Source organism: Durio zibethinus, chromosome 17 (genome assembly GCF_047325235.1).
Source record: "Durio zibethinus cultivar Kanyao isolate XHJ-2024 chromosome 17, ASM4732523v1, whole genome shotgun sequence".
In the NCBI taxonomy this organism is placed as follows: Eukaryota; Viridiplantae; Streptophyta; class Magnoliopsida; order Malvales; family Malvaceae; genus Durio; species Durio zibethinus.
The window spans coordinates 8,564,112-8,580,458 of NC_143178.1; the positions used below are offsets into that span (position 1 = coordinate 8,564,112).

The following is a 16,347-nucleotide window of genomic DNA, read 5'->3' on the forward strand; positions in this document are numbered from 1 at the left end:
ATTTCTTAAAGCATCTCTACTCAGAATACTCTTAGAATCTTATCATCAAATAAAATTTTCCTTTCCTCATTTTTTATCACCTTATTTTTAGTTTATTAGTTAATTTTATTCTTTATTAATAGAAAAGGAAAATTTTTATTGTATTGAAAACTTTTTATAAATACTCTAATACACTCGTAATATTTAAAAAAATCTTCTCACTTATAAATTTTGTAGGTTTCACCACTCGGAGTACCTTTGAATCTCATTGTCGAATAAAAATTTTCATTTTTTCTTACATTTGTTATTTTTTAAAATTTATTATTTAAAAAAAACAAAAATTATAAAAAAATTTTAATTATGTATTTCATTATTTATTTATATTATTTCAACAAAAAATTACTCTAACAAATTGAAACTTTTTTAATATGCATAAATACTAATAATAAAATTTAAAATAATAAAAATAATATATATAAAAAAACAAAAAAATAAAAAAAATTGAACCGAACATGTCACAGTTCGATCAACATAGTTTTGGTTAGTTCGACAGTTTGGTCCAGTCTGGTCCTGTTCGACATCGGTCTAGTTCGATTATCTGGATCGATCAGAAGTTAAATAAAAAAGCAGGTCGCGGTCAACTGCGTGGACTTTGGGTCGAGTTTTGAGTTGATGCACGAAGCCTGCTAGGGTAAAATGACATCATTTTGGTCTTTATTAAAACGACATCGTTTTGGCTATTGGCAACTTATATAAAAGCCATTTTTTTTATTTCATTTCTCCCCTTCTCTTTGAAAAAAAATCTCTCCCTCTTTTCTTTTAAATAGGCCAAGGGTTGGTGGCTATTAGCCACGATGACCATAATGCTCTTTGCTAGTGAAGAACTCTTACCACCGTGTCGATCAATGAAAAATGCCAAAACTCACCCCTACACTCTTCTCGACCCTTTAAACATAAATTCAACCTCCTTTTTACTGAAAAAGGTCCCAAATGACTTGAATCGACCTTTAAAGTTTCGGCCAAACCTTTTTTTTTGGTATGTTATTTTTTTAAACGGATTTTGTTTTCTTTTTTTACAGGGGCTCTCGGTGTTGGGTTCCCGGTTCTAGGGGACTGTGTTTCTAATTTTTTCTTTGGTAAAATGCTTCTTTTTCCTTTTGAAATTTTTTTCAAGGTATCCCTTATTTTTTCTCCTTTTTTACTAGCTTCATTGCACTATTTATAGAGCAAAAAGAAGTCCCAAATCTAAAAAAATCTAAAATTTTGGTAACCTAAGATTAGCGTGGCCACTGGCTATCAGAATAACTACCAGTGGCTGTCAAAGCTGCGGACAATATAGTTGCAGGTGACTATCAGAGCCACTGCCAGAAAAAGAAAAAAAAAGAAAAAGAGAAAAAGAAGAAAGAAAAATGAAAAAAGAAAGAAAAATAAAATAAATAATAATAATAATAATAAAATAGTGTCTACAGCTGCCCTTCTTTACTTATTTCTGAGAATCAAGAATAAGGCAAAGACAAACAGACAACCATTTCATTCGAAAAGAAGAAACATTGAGCATAAAACTATTTTTAAAAAAAAATTAAAAAGCTCTTCTAATCAGAGGTTCAACAACTTTAAATATTCATCTTGGAAAAAGCTTCTTTAAGCAGAGGTTCAACAACTTTAAAATTCATCTTGAAAAAGGCTCATATAAGCAAAGGCTTAACAACTTTAAAATTTATCTTGAAAAAGGCTCTTCTAAGCAGAAGCTCAATAACTTTAAAATTCATTTTGGAAAAGGCTCCTTTAAGCAAAGGCTCAACAATTTTTAAAAATTCATTTTGAAAAAGGCTCCTCTAAGCAAAGACTCAACAACTTTAAAAATTCATCTTGAAAAAGGCTCCTCTAAGCAGAAGCTCAATAACTTTAAAAATTCATCTTCGAAAAAGCTCTTTTAAGTAGAGGCTTAATAACTTTAAATTGAATTGTCAAAAAATAACTTTGAATGTCACCACCAAAGGAAACTCGGATATCGCCACCAAGAAGATATGAATGACTTCAGATATCGCCACTGAAGAAAACTCGAATATCACTATCAAGAAGATGTAATCAAGCTTTAACACTCAGATATCACCACCGAGAATGTGCAAATGACTTCAGATATTGCCATTGAAGAAAACTCAAATATCACTATCAAGAAAATGCAATTTAATTTTTAACACTCGGATCTCATTATCGAGAATATACAAATGATTTCAGATATTGCCACCAAAGGAAAATTGAATATCACCATCAAGAAAATATATTTCAAGCTTTATCACTTAGATATCACCACTAAAAAGATATAATTCAAACTTTAACACTCAAATATCACCATCGAGAAGATGCAATTCAAACTTTATCACTCAGATATCACCACTGAAAAGATGCAATTCAAACTTTAACACTAAGATATCACTACCGAAGAAAACTTAAATATCACCATCGAGAAAATGAAAACGTAGAGAAAGAGTGCAAATTCAGACTTTAAACTTGGATATCACCACCGAGTGATTTTGAAAATGTCTTGAATATCACCATCAAAAAAATAAAATTCATACCTTAATACTCGAATATCATTGAGAAAAATACAAATGTAGAAAAAAGATGTAAAGTCAAACTTTAAACTCGAATATCACCATCGAGTGATTTTGAAAATGTCTTGATTATCACCATCAAGAAAATGAAATTCATACCTTAATACTCGGATATCATTGAGAAAATGCAAATGTAGAGAAAGAATGTAAAGTCAAACTTTAAACTCAAATATCACCACCGAGTGATTTTGAAAATGTTTTGAATATCACCTTCAAGAAAATGAAATTCATACTTTAATACTTAGATATCACCACCAAAAAGAATGTAAATTCAAACAATATTTTTATTGACTGATGTCGATTTCATTGGGTTAACAACTTTTTTGCCAGCTAGATTGGATTTAACCTCTCATATTGTGCCATCTCATTGAAATTTTCAAAAAATTCTTAATTTTTTAAAATATTTTGTTACTCTTTTCTTTTCTTCTTTAATGTTTCCAAAATTGACGAACACAGCTATGATGTAAATGTCTTCTCTCAAAATGTTGAAAATGAAATGCAAATTTCTTTTCTTAAAATGATGCATATGAAATGCATGTGTCTTTTCTTAAATTGATGAAAATGTCTTTTCTCAAAATGATGCAAATGAAATGCAAATGTTTTTTCTAAAAATACCAATGTAGACATTCCTATCAATGATGGACAAGCTAATGATGAAAATGCAAAGTCAAAAGATTCAAATGATCAAAATTTTCTTTTGTTAAAAAAACCAAAGTCAAGATATGTAACTACCCAAAAGTTTTCTTTTCTTGAAATTTCCAAAGCTTTCTTCTTTCAATCTCGAATCTTTCATCTCATTTCAATTTCAAATCCTTTCCTTGTTGTTCATTTCATCAATTTTGCTTTCTTTCTTCATAATTTGGATTTCTCGACTTTTCTTTCTATTTTTTCATCTTTAAATTAAACATGCATATGATCAACTTGAACTTGATGAAAATAAATAAGCCATCGAATTGTGGTGAAACTTAAATGATTAAAAAAAAATGTTTCCTATAGTGGCATTTATTTTCCTCAAAGTTTTTTTGAAAATTTTATTTACCTTCCGTAAAAACATTTTATTTTAATTCATAAAAGAAAATTACCTTGTCAACCTTATTTAACTCTTAAGTCTCTTAAAAAATGGTGATCATTATTATATACATATCTGAACAGAATAGCAATTTCATATTTTCAAATGGCTTGGATGATTAATTGTCAAAAGGACTTCACAACTTGATATGAAAAATTAAATTTTTATCCAGGTTCTATAACAAATTCTTTTGAAACGTTTTTTTGTGGTTAAATCAGATTGACACTCTTTTTAGTATCATAATGTGGTATTTTAATAGATATCAAAACAAACTATGCTAAATTCAAGATCATATTAGGAAAGGCCAAGATTTTCTATGGTAACCCTTGCACTCATCTTAATCATTGGTTGCAAGGAGTTTTCATGTTGCAATCTCATTCTTACTCTAGACTGCCCATTTTCGAGTTTTCACCCTAGAGCTTCATTCTTCCATTTTTCTTTCTTTTTTTGCTTTTTTTTTTTTACGATTTCATCGTACACTTAAGTGCTCGTGTGAAAGAGAAAATTTTACAAAGAAAATGGACAAAAGCAAAATTGGTCATGAGGACTCTACAAGAAATAAACTCTTCAGTTCAAGTATTTATGTTTGATTGAAATAGACTTTTCAAGATATGTAACATAGGCTAGGGTTTGAGGTTCTGAAGAAATAGATAAATAGGCCTAAAATATGTGTTTGAAGGTGATCAGACCAAGGATCATTTTATATCATGTGAGAGACTTTCTTTTAGGCATTCATCCCTTTTATTTCTTTAGTCAAAACATACAATCATTTCATTCTTCTTTTTTTTTCCTTGTATATTTCAACATTTGCTGGAATATGTTTAAAACTTCTAAAACTTAATTTGCCTGACATTTGCTTCTACAATTTAAGGCATTTTTCCTTTGTTATCAAAGCATGACTTTATCAAATAGATCTTTCTTTGTGTTTTTCCCTTAATGTGGAGGATGATCCTTGATCAAGGTTCATTTAGAAAGAATTCACTAGGCTCAAAAGGGTAACAAATGGATAATTTTTTATTTGTGAAAGGATAAAAAAAAAAGACAGCCATTTGTCATTTTAAGCCTAGTCACTTTGTGCTGAAGAGTGATTCCATGAAAATTAAAATTTTATTTTTCTCACCTCTCATTTTTTTTATCAATTTTTTTGTTTTTTTTTTCACTTTCTCTTTTTAGGATCATTTGAATATCTAGAGTGCATGATGTACCCATTAATATTTTTTCTTTTGCTTTTTCTTTTTTTTTTCTTCTTGTTTTCACAACTCATATGACAACCAATCTTTATCCTATCTTCGTAAGTCAACAAGGTTTATGTGATAATGAGAATCATATTGAAAGGGCTTTATTTAGGTCCTGATTGTGCACATCATCACCAAATTGGATAGTGACATGAACTAGGTAATTTTAGGGCAATTGGAAATCATTCTCTTTTGTCAATATGCCTCTAGAGAAAAAAAGTGCATTTGCGTATTCATGGCTATGACTTTTTGTTTGAAGCATAGTTTTGACACTTATCAACTCACCAACATCTAGAAAAAAAAAGCATATATTTGTCTGATTTTTAATGAACTCAGAAGGTTTTTCCAAATTGGTCATTTCAGTGTTTGTCGCCTTAATAAGAGGTATCACAAAGTTTAAAATTGTATCTTTTGAAGCATTAAAGTTTTTCAAGTGATTTTTAGACATGAAAAGGACACAAGAATATTTTATTTGGATAGATACATAATAATGATCACCAAAATTTTTGAGACTATTTATTATGAAAAAAACTTGAGACAAAAAAAAATTTCTCAATTAGCATTCAGATTCAACTTTTATATAAGTCATGAAATTCGTATGCATGTCTAATATAGAAGTGAAAAAAAAAAAAACAAAAGAGGCACTTTTTTTTTTAATCAATCTTCCTCTTTGCAACACTAAACGAACCATCATTTTCCCAAAAAAACCATAGAACCATTTTTTAATTCCTTAATTGTCCATTGCATCCAAATTATTCATATCACTGCTTTAACACTCTTGGTTCACCTCTTTTCCAATACATCAAGGTAAAAAAGTTTTTAGCGACACAATAATCACTATTAGTTTCAAAATTTATTTTTACAACTTTAATGAGATCTCTAACCTTGTATTTTAGTGTGGGATAGTTCTCAATCGAGTGGCCTTGATTTTCATTATGGTAATCACACTTTGCATTAGGATCATATCATTTTGGGTAAGGGGGTTGAAGGGGTTCTAAATGCACAGGCTCCAAAAGTTGATTCTGAATAAATTGGCGTAACAATTTAGTGTAAGGTATGGGAATAAGGTTAAAAGTGATTTTTTTTAGCATTTCTTAAGGCTTTCGGACTACTACTTAGACTAGGTCTCCATTCTGGTCTGGTAGGTGCAGCAGGATAGGTGGGTGTCCGAAAGGATAGTTGAAAATGAGGTAGATAAGATAGTTATTGTAGTGGTTGATATGGATGAGGGATGGATGTAACATTGTTTATGAAAGGGTAATAGGTTTGGTACACTAGTACAGGGTATGACGTGAAGCCTCCAAACTGTTGCCCTACATAATTCATTGTTTAGGCTTCATTTTCTTTCTTTTGGGTAGTTTCACCTTTCTTTACTTCGCTTGTCTCTCTTGCGTTGAGTTTGCCATTTTTTATAGCATTTTTAATAATCTCACCTGATATCACTATATCTATAAAGTTTTTGGTTGCATTGCCTATTAGTCTCTCATAGTATGGTGCTTTCAGGGTGTTCATAAACAACATAGTTATTTCTTTCTCAGTGAGAGGAGTTTGTACTAGTGCAGCCATATCTCTCCATCTCCGTGCATACTCTTTAAAGCTTTCGATTGCCTTTTTTCTATGTTTTATAAAGATGACGATTTGGAGCTAGATCATGACATATAAGTATTATGTAAGGAATGTCTTTATGAGCTCTTGCTAGGAACGAATATGAGTCATGTCTAGTTGGACATATCATTTGGCTGTAGTTCATGTAAGGCTATCCTAAAATACATGCATCAACAGCTCTTATCATGAGCATGTGCTACTATCTTTCGACAATAAACGGTGATATGGGTCATTGGACATTTTGTGCCATCATATTTTTCAAATTTAAGAGTCATGAATTTAGGTGGAATGACCACGCTTAGGACCAAACAGAGCTCAGTTGCGTCCATGGAGCTATAAAAATCCATTCTCTTTACAGCCCTAAGTCTTTCTTCTAGTAATTTCATTTATTGCTGAGCATTGGTATCTTCTACTTTCTCAGGTGTCTTTGTTCCTAGCTTTTCTCTTTTTTTGGGATCATCCAAATCAGGAACCAAAATTGGCTCAGGTGGTTTTTTCAACATAACAAGATTAGTAAAATTTTGAAATTGTCATAGAGTAAGTGTGGATGTCATTCTTGAATAAGGATAAGCATATCCTCCGGGTTGAGAAGGTTGGGTTGACTGCGACTAAAACCCTGAAAGGTAAATAGGATCCACCATGTTTGGTAATTGCTCTTGAAAGCTAATATTTTTTTTCACCACTTTTCTTTTATCAAGATTCTTGAGCATGTCCATGATCTTATCAATATCTTTTTTTAGTTCTTCTTGAGCCTTCTCTATCCTCTCAAATCGACTAGCATGTTCTTGTTCCATGATTCTTGTTTGAGATTTGGTGTTTATGAATGATGAGTAGTTTGAGTCGAAAATGTTTGTTAGGCAAGCTATTCTTAAACCTTTTTACCATAAATTTCTTTTAAACATAAAATAAAAAAAATCAGAATGGCATGTGTTGAAAATTTTATTTTTCATTTTTAATTTTTTTGAAAAAAAAATGGTGCACGTGATGCATGAATGTATGTGGGAGTTATTTACTCTTGGACAAATTTTAAAACTAAAAATTCTCATTAATTTCATACAACTTTTATTACATGAGATTTGAGTAAATCTATAGTTTTATGAGATCTATGAAAAACTTCTCGAGAAAAAGATGTCCTAGAGCAAATACCTCAATGCAAAACTGTATGATATGATTTATGTAAAAAGAAAACAAATTTGAGTTAGTGTGTGGTTTGAGATTTAAAAATGTTTTTTTTTATTTTGTGTTTTTTTTTATTACACAACTTTTATTCCTACACATTTTCGACTTAGTTATTTTCTAAAACAAAGATGGGCAAAGCCCTACCTAAGGTTGGCATCTTACGGCTCATTACATGCTTGGTTTGGGTTGACATGCATTTAAAGGTTTTCAAATTATTGCTTACTGTCATCCATATTGGACTAGTAAGGCACCCCGATCCTCACCCAATACAAGCTAAGGACGAAAATGGTTCAATTTAAGTAAAAATTTTGCTTGCCATTGGAAAGGTTATCACCTCACAAGGGTGTAGATACTTTACTTCCTCCTATAATGGACAGAGCCAGGGTATAGAGCTCATGCATGAAATGCATCGTGTCATTGTGAGTGCATACGTTTCCTAATTTATTGAGAATAATACATACAGAAAAAAAAGGAAAGTAAAAGAAATGCGTGTGAATTTTTTCATTTCATTTTTTGGTTTGTTTTTTATTTGTTTGGCTATTTTTTTTATTGAAAGTAAAAAGATCTAGGAATTAAAAATTAAATACTAATTAAGACTATTTAAATCAAAATTTGAAGATAACAAGTAGTTAATTTTGGCCTGACTCTCGAAAACAAATGGCATCCCTAATAGAGTCACCAAGCTGTTATAATGGTTGTGTCCGCCTGATGAATTTATAAATGAAAAGAAGAAAAAATGAAAAACGGAGTCACCCCCAATCTTTTTTGGCTAGGTACGATTGGCCACTTATTGAAACATATCCTTTTAATAAAATTTTAAAATTTATTAAAAGGGTAATTTTGAGGTCTACGAACCAATCTGGGTTCGAGAATCGGTTATGTGTGGGGAAAGATTAGTACCCTCATAGTACCCTTTTAAAATGTTACCAATTAATTACTTGTTATCTATTGATTTTGATAAAAAATAGTCTTATTTTTGGTGTTTAAAAATAATCTTCTTAATTTTATTTGTTTATTGAAATTTTGGTTTTTTCTTTTTCATACCTTTTATTATTTATTGTTTCATTTTTATTCAAAAATAAATTAGAACCTTTTTATTGAAAAAATTCTTAAAATATTCCAGTACATTGGTAACATTAGAAGAACTTCTTCTCACTTAGAGATTTCTTAGGCATAACTTTTCGGAATACCTTAGAATCTTATTCTCGGAGATTCAAATTTGTTTATCGTAAAATCTATGTAATGCAAAAAATACTAATATGTTAATGCACACATTTTATTATTGATTTTTATTATCTTTTTATTATTATTTAAGTTTTTAAAGAAAAAAGAAATTTTTATTATATTGAAGATTTTTTATAAATATTTAAATACACTGATAATATTTTAAAAAATCTTCTCATCTAGGGATTTCATAAATCATCTCTACTTGGAATACTTTTAGAATCCCGTCATTGGATAAAATTTTATTTTTCTCAATTTTTATCACTTTATTTTTAGTTTATTAGTTAATTTTATTCTTTATTAATAGAAAAGGAAAATTTTTATTGTATTGAAAATTTTTTATAAATACTCCAATACACTGGTAGTATTTAAAAAATCTCATCTAAAGATTTCGTAGGTATCACCACTTGGAGTATCTTTGAATCTCATCGTTAGATAAAAATTTTTTTTTTCTTGCATTTGTTATTATTTTCAAATTTATTATTTTAAAAAAATAAAAATTATAAAAAATTTTAATTATGTATTTCATTATTTATTTATATTATTTCAACAAAAAATTACTCTAACAAATTTAAACCTTTTTAATATGTATAAATACTAATAATAAATTTTAAAACAATAAAAATAATATATATAAAAAATAATTCAAAAATAAAACTTGAACCAGATCGGTTAGCGGTTCGATGGTTTTGTCTGGTCTGGTCCATTTCAACATCAGTTTGGTTCAATATGTGCCTGTTCATCTAGACCAATCAAAAGTCAAATAAAGAAGCAGGTCGTGGGTGAGCTACGCGAACCTCGGGTCAAGTCTCAGGTTGACATGTGGATCTTGTTAGGCTAAAATGACATTGTTTTCGTCCTTATTGAAAGGTATCATTTTGGCTATTGGCAATTTATATAAAAGTCAAATTTTTTTTACTTCATTTCTCCCCCTCTCCAAAAAAAAAATCTCTCTTATTCTTTTCTTTTAGACAGGTCAGGGGTCGGTGGTTGTCAGCCATGACGATCGTCGTGCTACTTGCCAGCAGCGAACTTTGACTGTCATGTCGATCATCAAAAAATGGCAAAACTCACCCCCAAACTCCTATCGACCCCTTAAACACAGATCCAACCTTTTTTTAACCGAAAAAGATCTGAAATGATCTGAATCAACCTTCAAAGTTTTGGCCAAACCTTTTTTTTTGGTATTCTATTTTTTTAGATTGATTTTCTTTTCTCTTTTTGTAGGGGCTCTCGACGCTTAGTTCCCTGTTTCAAGGGACTGTGTTTTTTATTTTTTCTTTGGCAGAATGCTTCTTTTTAAAAAAATTTTTTTTTGCAAGGCATATCTCTTTCTTCTTCCTTTTTTTATTAGCTTCATTGCTCTATTTATAAAGCAAAAAGAAGATCAAAATCTAAGATTTGATGGCCTAGGATTAGGGCAGCCACTAACTGTCAGAACGGCTGTTGATGGCTGTCAAAGCTACTAACAGCATAGTTGTAGGTGCCTGTCAGAGCCACTACCAAAAAAAGAAAAAGAAAAAAAAAAGAAAAAAAATAATAATAATAAAATGGTGTCTACAACATTATCTTACTTATTTCTATGATTATTATTATTATTTTCAAGCTTAGTAATCAAGCTTATTATAACAATCACATGCCCAAAAATATGTAAGGCCAAACCCAACCTCACCATTTTCAAAAGACTTTTTATATTTATCATATCCTTATCCTATCTAACACTAGAAACTTAAAAAGACGATTGGACCTATAAAATGCATATGCCTAATCCAAAACAAGACATATAAATAGAAAGGTTTTAAACATTTCTATTTCTTCCAAACCATAGCATGCAAAGGAAGAATAAAAATTGTAAATAAATAAAACAATGAAGCAAAATATGCCAAACCATAAAATGGGAATAATGAACAGTAATAAATGAGTCCCAAATATTCTTTGTTTCTTTCTTTTATTCTTATGAAAATGGCATATGATAAAATATAGAAAAACATAATTTTGAATCAAAAGTATTAAACTAGAAAACCAACCTATATCCTAATGGATGTTAGAAGAAAGTTAAAAAAACTCTTGTTTTGTTTTCGTAAGAGGCACTTCGTAAGTTGGCCTTAGTTTTAGGTTTTCCTAAATAAAGCTATCATGTTGTTTTTACGCCAATCATCGAGGAAGAGCTATGAACTTTTTTGTTTTCTTTTTATAAGCTTCAATTATCACATAGAAAAGAAAACTATGCATAAGCAAAAAAAATATGGAGTAAAAGAAGTAAACTTCACATTTCCATGAAAAAGAAAAAAAAAGTTACAGAATGGTACCTTTCATTTTTTTCAAATTTGTTGCCAAATGCTTCATGTTCCAACTTCTTCTTTCTACTCTTTTCCTTTTTTTTTTAGTATTTTGTTTACTTTTTTACTGTTTTCTTGCTACTTTCAATTTTATATTTTTGCCCGTTTCTACTTCTTGTCTCTCTTTTTGTTTGCTATATTGAATGTCTCCTTTCACTTTACCCTTATTCTATCTTTTTTTGTTTACCTTTCCCATCTTCTACTACATGCTTACATCTCTTCTGTTTGCTACAAATTTTTTTTATGTTCTATTTTGCTTTAGTTTACTACTGGTTTTAGGATTTTCTTTTTTTTTCACCCTCAACGCATACAAGCATTTTTTGGTTGCCTTTTTTTTTTTTTTGGCTTTTGGCTTCTTCTCTTAAATTCTAAAAAAATTTTTTTTTTCAAGAGTCCCCTTTTTATCCTCCTCAAACCTATCCTCCCTAAGTCTCAATACTCTTTATCTTTTTTCTTTTTTTCTATTGCACATGTACCTCTTTTTTCTTTTTTGGCCAGCCACTAACCTCTTTCTTGTCTTTCTTTGTTGTAGGTGGTATCGTAATGGTTTTGAGACCGTCAGACGTAAAATGTATTTTAAAAATAAAAAAATTAAAAAGAATCGCCACCAATCTTTGTTATGGTGTGATTGGCCACCTAAAAGTTTATCTTTTTAATAAAACTATAAAAACAGGTTTAAAGTTTATCAAAAAGATAAATTTTGGTCTATGAAAAATCAGGTTGGGTCTGGGAGTCGCTTACGCGTGGGGAAGGATTAGCACCCCTACAACGGCCATAAATTGGTACCATTTAATTACGCGCTATTTTCGGTATTAGATAAAAATGGTTTTAATTTTAAATTTAACATTAATTCCCTTCATTTAGAAAAATAAAATTTTGCTAAAAATTTTTATTTAGAACTATTTAGAAAATCTTTTAGTTAAAGAATTATCTTAAAATTCTCCAATATCTAGGTAGAATCTAAAATAAGTCTCTTTGCTTAAGATTTAATACAATAATCCTTAAAATGAAATAACAATCTTTATAGAAAATAATTGTTAGTGACTCTCCAACATCTAGGCAGAATACCAAGAATTATTTCTTTCGGAATGTTTATTTTATTTTATTTTATAATATCACAAAAATTTTTTTTTTAAAGTATTATTTTTTTTATTATAAAATATTTTATCATCGAACAGTAAATTAAAGAGAGAATAATGCAGACAATTATCAATGATAACATGCTAACATATATATGCTAATGAATGTAATGTAAAACGAAATGCAATTTAAGAGTTGGATTCTTAAGTATAATGAGACCACCTCGACTCTCCAACATCTAGGTAGAGCTTAGGTGCGACTGTTTATATTTAAGATCTCAATTTACTATCATACTTTTTATTTATTAATTTTATTATTACTATGAATTACGAAATCGTGTGAAAATACTTAACGAAGTAAAATTTCCTAAATACCCCATCATCTAGGTGACATTCGGGAACAAATTGCTTCAAATGAAATTTTCACACGTGTCCTTAGGATTTTTAGGAGGTTTTGAGTAAGGGCTTGGGTAGAGGTTTTGAAGGTTTAGAGGGTTTTAAAGCTTGAATTTTAGGATATGAAAGGTTTAGGGTTTTGAGGTTTGGGGCTTTTATTTAAGGGTTTGAATTTTATGGATTTTGGATTTTAGATTTTGGGGTTTGGATTTAAGAGTTTAAAGGTTTGAGATTTTGGATTTTGGGGGGGTTTTGGATTTTAGGGGTTTTAGAAACCTAGGATTTTGAAAATTAAGAATTAGTGTTTAAGGTTTTGTTTTTAAGAAAATGCGAACATCTCTAAAAATCTCCAACATTTAGGTAGATTTTCGAAGCAAGTTTGATTTTAATGATTTTTGAAAATTAATTTAAAATTTTCTTATATTTTTTTAATGAAAATTTATTAATAATAATTCCTTAACATCTAGGTGAAATTATTTTTTAGAAAAATATTTTTTATTCCCTCAAACATCTAGGTATGGAAAATAATAATAATAAATATTTTTTGAACATTTTTAATATATATTTTTAATCGTTTTCATTTTTATTATTATTAAAACAATGAGACATTTATTATAACAAATTTAAAAATTTTTCATGCATAAATATAAAAACTTAAAATAACAAAAATAATAGTATAAAAAAATTAGAAAAAAATTTTTTTTTACTTGAACCAGACCGGTCAATGGTCCGATCAACGCTGGTCTGGGCCAATCTGACCGATTCGATAGTTCAGTCAACGGTTCGGGTGACCAATGGTTCAGATCACTGGCAATTCATTTGAACCAGTTCAAGGCTGGTTGAAGGGGTCGTTGGGTCGGGTTACACGGATCTCGGGTCGGATTCGGGTCAACACACGGATCCTCCTTGGCTTGAAACGACACCGTTTTGGTCCTATGCTTAAAACGATGTCGTTTTGCTTTTAATGTTTTCTATAAAAGTCAGTTTTTTTTAGGGCTCATTTTTGTTTAAGAGGGGGAAAAAAAGGGAAAGAGGGCTCTGGGGAGAGGTCCGGCCGTCTTACCATCCAACCGCCTGAGCACCGCATTGGCCGTTGCCTGCTCCACCGTCGTCGATGCTCGAAAACTTTAAAAATAACTAGAAAGCTGCTTTCGACGTGATCTTTCCAGATCCGATCTCCTCTTCACCGGAAACGACCCCGATCGATGTAGATCGGGGTTCAAAGTGTTCTGTTCTTCTCTTTTTTTTTCTTTTTTTTTATTTTGTTTTGTTGAAACAAGATTAATGTGATTGTTTTTTTTTTTTTTTGCTTTTACAAGTAGCTTTGGCGCTGGGTTCCTCCTTGCGGGAAAGACTATGTGTGTCTTTTTGTTTCTATTTTCTGTTTGTGTTTTTTTTTTTGTTGGTATGAGTTCTGTTTGAGGTTGTTAAAAGAAGAGGTTTGGTTTGGTGTCTATGCTTAAAATGAGAGGGTGCCGAGGGTAGTATGTCTAGAGGTTTTCCAAAGGGGTTCCGAAAGAGAGGCTTCGAAAAGAAGGGTTCAAGAGTTTTTTTAGAGGGGGTCCGAGAGCTTGAAGGGGAAGAAGTTGAGAGTTTTTGAATGGGTTCAAAAGGGGATCTGGGTGGTTGTAGGGTGGCTGTAGATGGCTGTAGGCTGGTGAGCGTAGGTAGACAAGGGGCTGGTCAGAAGGCTGTAAGGTGGCTGGTCGGGGGCGGCAGCAACGCCAGCCACCTTACTTTTTGTTTTTTTATTTTTTTGTTTATTTTTTATATAATTAATAATTATTTTATTTATTATTATTATTAAAATTATTAATATTATACTGAAATGAAAACAGTAGACCCGGATAAAATTGATGTCTACAGCTGTCCTTCTTTACAGATTACTAAGAATCAGAAATAGGGCAAAGACAAAGACAATGATTTTGTCCGAAAGTAAATCATGATTTTTTTTTTAAAACACAAAACGATTGGGATGACATCGTAAGTCAAAAAATATTGAATTGATCGAGATAACATTACGAATCGAATTTATGCTTGGAGGTTTTACAAATCATACCCGGAGGTCTTACAGAATTGATTGAGATAACACCGTAAGTTGAAAAATAAGAAATCGATCGGGATAACAGCGCGAATTGAATTTATGCCCGGAGGTCTTAGACATCCTACCCAGAGGTCGTAGACATCCTACCCGGAGGTCTTACAGAATTGATTGGGAAACACCATAAGTCGAAAGATAAAGAATCGATCGGGATAACACCGCGAATCAAAATTATGCCCAGAGGTCTTAGAAATCATGTCCGGAGGTCTTACAGAATCATGCCCGGAGGTCTTACAGAATTGACCGGGATAACACTGCAAGTCAAAATAAAAAATCGATCGGGATAACACAGTGAATCAAAATTATGCTAGGAGGTCTTAGACATTATATCCGGAGGTCTTACAGAATCGATTAAGATAACACCGTGAGTTAAAAGATAAAGAATCGATCGAGATAATATCACGAATCAAAATTATGCCCGGAGGTCATATAGAATCGATTGGGATAACACCACAAGTCGAAAGATAAAGAATTGATTGGGATAACACCACGAATTGAATTTATGCCCGGAGGTCTTACAAATCTCAAAATCTTTGAATGCTTCTTATAATCAGAGGCAATGAAACTTTAAAAATTTTAAAATCTTTTAATCTTAAAAGTCGTGCGCAGAGGCTTTTAGAGATTATGTCCGGAGGTCTTACAAATCTCAAAATCTTTGAATGCTCTTCATAATCAGAGGCAATGAAACTTCAAAAATTTGAAAATCTTTTAACCTTGAAAGTCATGCGCAGAGGCTTTTAAAGATTATGTCCGGAGGTCTTACAAATCTCAAAATCTTTGAATGCTCCTCATAATCAAAGGCAATGAAACTTTAAAAATTTGAAAATCTTTTAATCTTGAAAGTTGTGCGCAGAGACTTTTAGAGATTATGCCCAGAGGTCTTACAAATCTCAAAATCTTTGAATGCTCCTCATAATCAGAGGCAATGAAACTTTACAAATTTAAAAATCTTTTAAAACATGGCTTTCGCCTGATTAGAGATTTTTGAGACTCTAAAGGTCTTTTCTGAGGAAGGTTCCCTCTAAATAGAGGTTTTGAAATCTTGATTGAAATTGATTCCTCTTAAACAGAGGCTTTGAAATCTTGATTGAGAACGGTTCCTCTTAAATAGAGACTTTAAAACTTTAAAACATGCCCCTTTTTTTTGTTTTTAATACTTACAAAGTTGATAAATGCAAACATGATACAAATGTCTATTCTCATTAAATGATGCTAATGGAAATGTCAATGCCAACGTAAGAATGCAAATGCTTGATACATTTGACTTTTTCACAATGCAAATGACAATGTTCTTTTCATGTAGATGCCCCTACAAATACCTTTTCTTAGAATATAGATGCCATGATGCAAACACAAATTCTTCTTATGGTGTGGATGCAAATGTCTTATACAAATGCCAATGCAAGTGATTCAAATGTGAATGTCTTTCTTGTGATGCAGATGCAAACGATGCAAATGCAATGACTTTTCTTGCCCTTCCTTTTTTTTTAAAAATTTTTTGTTTAAATTTTCATTGTTTCATTTTC

The 16,347-nt window shown here is 30.8% G+C and overlaps 1 pseudogene; it reads left to right on the forward strand.

Annotated features, from left to right (window-relative positions):
* Positions 1-16,347, forward strand: part of LOC111274422 (uncharacterized) — a 94,737-nt pseudogene that overhangs the window by 66,593 nt on the left and 11,797 nt on the right.